Below are 6,185 nucleotides of genomic sequence, written 5' to 3'. Positions count from 1 at the left end.
CACAAAATCCAATTTACATGCTTAAAAACTGGCAGTGGAGCTAGAGATCAGCTTCTCCTCTTAGCCAGGCACATTTTGTACACATTACTGAGGCATTTAATCAGTCCTTGGGTGACATTAGGGCAGGGGTGGCCAGACTTTATTCGTCCGCTATCGACTGGGGAATGCGGAAGTGTGGCGTGAATGCATATGTATGCATTCACGCGGTCCGCCAGAAATCCATGGGGGATCAACTGGTGGACCGCGATCGACGTATTGGCCACGCCTGCATTAGGGCATACCTCCCAACATTTTGAAAACGGAAAGAGGGACAAAAATAAATGCTACGCGTGGCAACATTTTTGACCACACCCATTTTTGTGACCATACCCCCTAAATACCACTCCCATTTGACTAAATATGGCAGGTTAGTTAAAGTTTGAACACATTTCTGGGGGTTTGGGGTCCTGTTTTATGTGTTATTACAGTTTTGCTGAAAAAGGTGAAATTGCCCCTTAAGCTGCGAGTATCAGTTCCTCTAAGAGACATGTTTAGCTTATTAGTTACAGTTGTATCTCAGTGCAGGGGGGGATTTTTACCTTTCTGGGCTCCCTGCCAAAAGCCCACTTATTTAATTAAAAGTGAGAAACAATGTATCTAAGGGCAGGTGACGCTGGTTAAGATTTGTGGGCTCTCTGCCAAAAGCCCACTTATTTAATTAAATGTGAGAAACAATGTATCTAAGGGCAGGTGACGCTGGTTAAGATTTGTGGGCTCTCTGCCAAAAGCCCACTTATTTAATTAAATGTGAGAAACAATGTATCTAAGGGCAGGTGACGCTGGTTAAGATTTGTGGGCTCTCTGCCAAAAGCCCACTTATTTAATTAAATGTGAGAAACAATGTATCTAAGGGCAGGTGACGCTGGTTAAGATTTGTGGGCTCTCTGCCAAAAGCCCACTTATTTAATTAAAAGTGAGAAACAATGTATCTAAGGGCAGGTGACGCTGGTTAAGATTTGTGGGCTCTCTGCCAAAAGCCCACTTATTTAATTAAAAGTGAGAAACAATGTATCTAAGGGCAGGTGACGCTGGTTAAGATTTGTGGGCTCTCTGCCAAAAGCCCACTTATTTAATTAAATGTGAGAAACAATGTATCTAAGGGCAGGTGACGCTGGTTAAGATTTGTGGGCTCTCTGCCAAAAGCCCACTTATTTAATTAAAAGTGAGAAACAATGTATCTAAGGGCAGGTGACGCTGGTTAAGATTTGTGGGCTCTCTGCCAAAAGCCCACTTATTTAATTAAATGTGAGAAACAATGTATCTAAGGGCAGGTGACGCTGGTTAAGATTTGTGGGCTCTCTGCCAAAAGCCCACTTATTTAATTAAAAGTGAGAAACAATGTATCTAAGGGCAGGTGACGCTGGTTAAGGCTGATGCCACACGCGGCGTAGGGCTGATTTTTTCGGCAAGCGGAAAAACGCTTGCCGAAAAATCAGCCCTACGCCTGCTACTTGTGCCTACACCCGAATGAATGGGATACGCTCGGGTGCAGGCACATGTAGCCGATATACGCATGAAAGCGCGAGAGAATGCAAAGTCTCGCGTTTTCTTGCGTATATCGGCTACATGTGCCTGCACCCGAGCGTATCCCATTCATTCGGGTGCAGGCACAAGTAAGAGGCGTAGGGCTGAATTTTCAGCAAGCGTTTATCCGCTTGCCGAAAATTTCAGCCCTACGCCTCGTGTGGCATCAGCCTAAGATTTGTGGGCTCTCTGCCAAAAGCCCACTTATTTAATTAAATGTGAGAAACAATGTATCTAAGGGCAGGTGACGCTCGTTAAGATTTCTGGGCTCTCTGCCAAAAGCCCACTTATTTAATTAAATGTGAGAAACAATGTATCTAAGGGCAGGTGACGCTCGTTAAGATTTCTGGGCTCTCTGCCAAAAGCTACTTTCTCCTTGTAGATTGTAAGCTCTTTTGGGCAGGGCCCTCTTCACCTCTTGTATCTGTTATTGATTGCTTTATATGTTACTCTGTATGTCCAATGTATGTAACCCACTTATTGTACAGCGCTGCGGAATATGTTGGCGCTTTATAAATAAATGTTAATAATAATAATAATAATTAAATTTGTATCTTTTTTATCTCAGACCAGGAGATGAAAGGGAAATGAGGGACTTTTCAGTAAGAATCCGGGATTGCGGGCTGAGCTGTCAAAAGAGGGACTGTCCCGCGAAAATCGGACCATTTGGGAGGTATGTATAAGGGTTAGGCTTGCCATCTTTTCTGGGAAGAAATACCGGCCTTCATGTATTTTTACCCTTTTAATAAGATTGGCATCAAGCATTATTTCATGAATGCCGGCCTGCTAATGCACGGACAGAGTCCTATTTATTATGCTGTCTAAAATGAAATTTGTGAAAAAACGGTGTAAAAAGCGGTGTAAAATAAATGGCAAATTTTGCCGGCCAAACACCAGATTTTACGCCGTTATTTGACGTAATGTCCGACAGAAGAAAAATGCAAAGCCTGGCGACGTGTGGCAATTTTGTTGCCGTTTTTTTGCACAGCATAATAAATAGGCCCCTGAACGTGTTTTTGATGTCACACTAGGCCATGCCCCTTTCCATATCAGGCCACACCCATCTTCCATCTTCCACCCATCTTTATTTTGAAGTTGACATCTCTACAGTCAAGCTCAATTGTTGTGTGTATTGACATCAAGGCCACCATCACGGGGGACAGTCATCCCGGGTCCAGAGAATTTCCACTTTTAATGGGGGCCCGGCCATACTAAACTTTTATTGGTTAACTAGGGCCCCTTTTAATCAAGTCCACCTTAACATTGGGCATCTTAAATTTCATTGGTGGTCAGCAGCTAATCCAATTGGTTGCACCTCATGCAGTAAGTCAGTATGCACAGGGCGCGACCTTATAAAAGGGCCTGTCTCGCAGAGGAGTCTGAAGTCGCTGGAGCCGCCACCACAGCCAAAGAAGACCGTCTTTGGGGGGCACTGTGTATGGGGGCAATTGGGGGCACTGACTTTGGGGGCACTGTCTATAGGGGCACTGTGTATGGGGGCAATTGGGGGCACTGTCTATAGGGGTACTGTCTATGGGGGCACTGTGTATGGGGGACCCTGGCCAGCATAGCGTTATGGGGGCACTGTGTATGGGGGACACTGTCTTTGAGGGGCAATTGGGGGCACTGTGTATGGGGGCAATAGTGGACACTGTCTTCAGGGGCATTATGTATAGGGGGCCCAGAAAATTTTGTTGCGAGAGGGCCCCGTGATTTATAATGGCGGCCCTGATTGGCATTCTTCATTACCGGTACTTGCCTACAAGCACTGCTGGTTATTGAACCAGGCACTCTTGTTTTTCATTGGCTGTCTGTTTTTAAACTGCCTGCCTGGGTTTCAGAGTTCTGAAAAGCACCATTCCCCACCTGGCACTTAGTTGCCCTGCTTCCTCTTATGTCATCAGTCCCACCCATAAAACATCTTTACCCTGCTTTTGTCATCAAATGCCATGGCTCCTGTTGTCACTGTCCGATTGGAGAAAAATAAAAAACTCAACAGTTTTTGGAAAATGTTTTACAGGCCTGTATGTGAGAGAGCAGGCTGTTGACAGATCATTGTGGGACTGGCGGATCGGGGTAGGGTCACTACCTGTTTTTACCAGGCCGTCTGGTTAAAAATTGGAATTTCGGCTCTGCTAGTGCGTAGAACACAATAGAAAGATAAGAATCAGGTGCGAGTGGGCGGCATTGAAAAGGTGCCCTAGAGCGGCATAGACCCCAGAATCTCCCCTGCAGCGAGGGTCACCACCTGGCAAGTATTTTACTGGCCTGACCGGCAAAAATTATATTTGACAGCAATTATTAAAAGGAAAAAAAGCAAAGAAAGGCTAGTATTTTTTTTTTCATAAAAACCAAACCTTCAAATGATATCCATCCGGCCCCATATGTAATCTGCTCCAACCCTACATATCATATCGGACATCATTAGTCCAATCCTGCAAGGAGGTAAAGGTGCCAACCCCAGATCATGGACAGGACCTAGTAGATGACAGGGAGCTGGCTTGCCTGGAAACAGGGATTGTGGCAGATCAAAGGCAATAGTGGAAGTTCAGGGGTGAAGGCTCGGAGCCATAACTGAGACTTATGAGGGTGGAAATCGTTACCACACGGATTAGACCAAGGGCTGTTGGTATATAGATGAAAGTCTGATAAAATTATCAGACTTTCATCTATATACCAACAGCCCTTGGTCTAATCCAAACCTCTCATTGTATGATGATCCCTGACAACCAGGGTTGCTACCTGGCCAGTATTTTACCAGTCTGGTTGGTAAAAATGATGCTTGATGTTGGTAATAGGGAAAAAACATAAAAATATAGGAAGGCCGGTATTTTTTTCTAGAAAAAGGTGGCAATTCTACTGGCAAAAAAATTGAAATGGGGGCCCTATGATTTCTGATGGTGGTTCTCATTTCTTTAGCAGATTTGCCCTTTCTCCAAAACTATGAAATCTCACAACTCATTGGTCAGATTGACTGCCTTGTAATTTGGGGAAAACATAAGGCAGAATCAATCTGAACACCCTTGAAAAGCCCTAGGTACGTGTTTTTATTGAGTCTCTGTTCCACTCTGTCATTAACAGCCTGGTTGTTAGGGTAAGTAAAGCCCTGGCAACCAGATAGCAGTTTGACTTCAATTTGCATGCACAGAAGGAAAATTCTCTGTGTGGAATCCTGTAGAACATTATTTATGTATAATATTATATGTTACATGAACAACATAAATGCGCTGTGATCCTCCATAAACGTTATTTATTCCAGTTTTTCATTAAAAAAAAAACAACAAAACAAAAACACCATTGTCCAATTGTAATTCGAGCTTTAACCACTAGCTGGCAGTATGAGTGTCATGATAATCTCACGGAGATAGTGATTCTTACCTTGCTCTACAGATTCCTATAGGAACGGTCCATGTAGAGGTCTATGATAAATAGATTGGACCTTCATGTTCTACACTTTTTTAAACCATTTTATTGATAGGTGTGACTTATGAAGTCCTAGCGTGCCTGCTAGTAGTATAGGGCTTACTGGTCTATAACGCCATGCTTGTGATGGTTTCCTTTTTAAATATTGATAATGTTCTGCAGTGGTTTATGCCCAAATTGCTGGTTAGTAATCCCTGCTAGTAAAGAGCCCACACAGATAATTCAGGGCCGGATTTGTAGGCCGGATGCCCCGAGGCTACCCCCTGTCCGTCGCCCCCGCCCCCCAATTTGTGGCGCCCTAGGCCCGGGCCTTTGTAGCCTTTCCACAAATCTGGGCCTGTGTGAATTGATTAAAGGGGCAGTATATCCCCTTGTTCACTGTGAGCACAATGATAGGGCTTGTGCTGAACATTCTTTTACCTCGTGTTTTAATCATGAAAAATCTATGGTTTTAGTCATTTCTTGAGCTTTACAGGGCAAACAGGGAAACTTTTGTTTTACAAATTATTTTACGGCCTTTGTTAATTAATAAATGCCACTATCTCTCTGTTTCTATTTAGTTGGACTGGCCAATCAGGGATTCTCGCAGGATAATCTCCTGTAGGATAATCCCCCTCAGTTTTTTATTGGAATACACCAGAGGGCCATACCACTATTAGCTAATAGAGGCCATTCAGATAAGGTGGGTTATTTATAAAGTCATTTTTAGTCCTAAACCGTGCAAGTTAGCATTTAATAAAAAGGGACATTTCTTACTTTCAGGTTTGTTACAAGTTTATTGATAAGAAATAGTGCTACTGAATTCTAACAAATACTCAGTGTATTCAGACATACCCTCATACAATTAACAATAAACTGTATATAAAACTATATATCCCTTCCCTACAGCGAAGCGCTGGGTGCACATCCCACCCACTGATACTAGTGAAACCTACTCACCCTATTTATATACATGCCGGACTGTTGCCTACAGTAGCTCCTAAAAGCCACATTGATGTCGCAGTTAGAACCTACATTTATGAAACTCTTAATGAGATGCATTTGATTTATCTAGGGAAGGCTGGTGTGTTTGAAGACCCCTTGTTCTTCGCCCCCTGCCCACTGGGATTTGGAACAAGGAAGTCCTTCCATCACAGAAACCTATGGCAGCATCATTAACCATTCTACCTCTCATGAATGCACTTCTCAGATCCATTGAC

The sequence above is a fragment of the Xenopus tropicalis genome, chromosome 6 (genome assembly GCF_000004195.4).
Source record: "Xenopus tropicalis strain Nigerian chromosome 6, UCB_Xtro_10.0, whole genome shotgun sequence".
NCBI lineage: Eukaryota > Metazoa > Chordata > Amphibia > Anura > Pipidae > Xenopus > Xenopus tropicalis.
The sequence above is the reverse complement of the archived record's forward strand: the minus strand, read 5'-3'. Positions refer to the sequence as shown.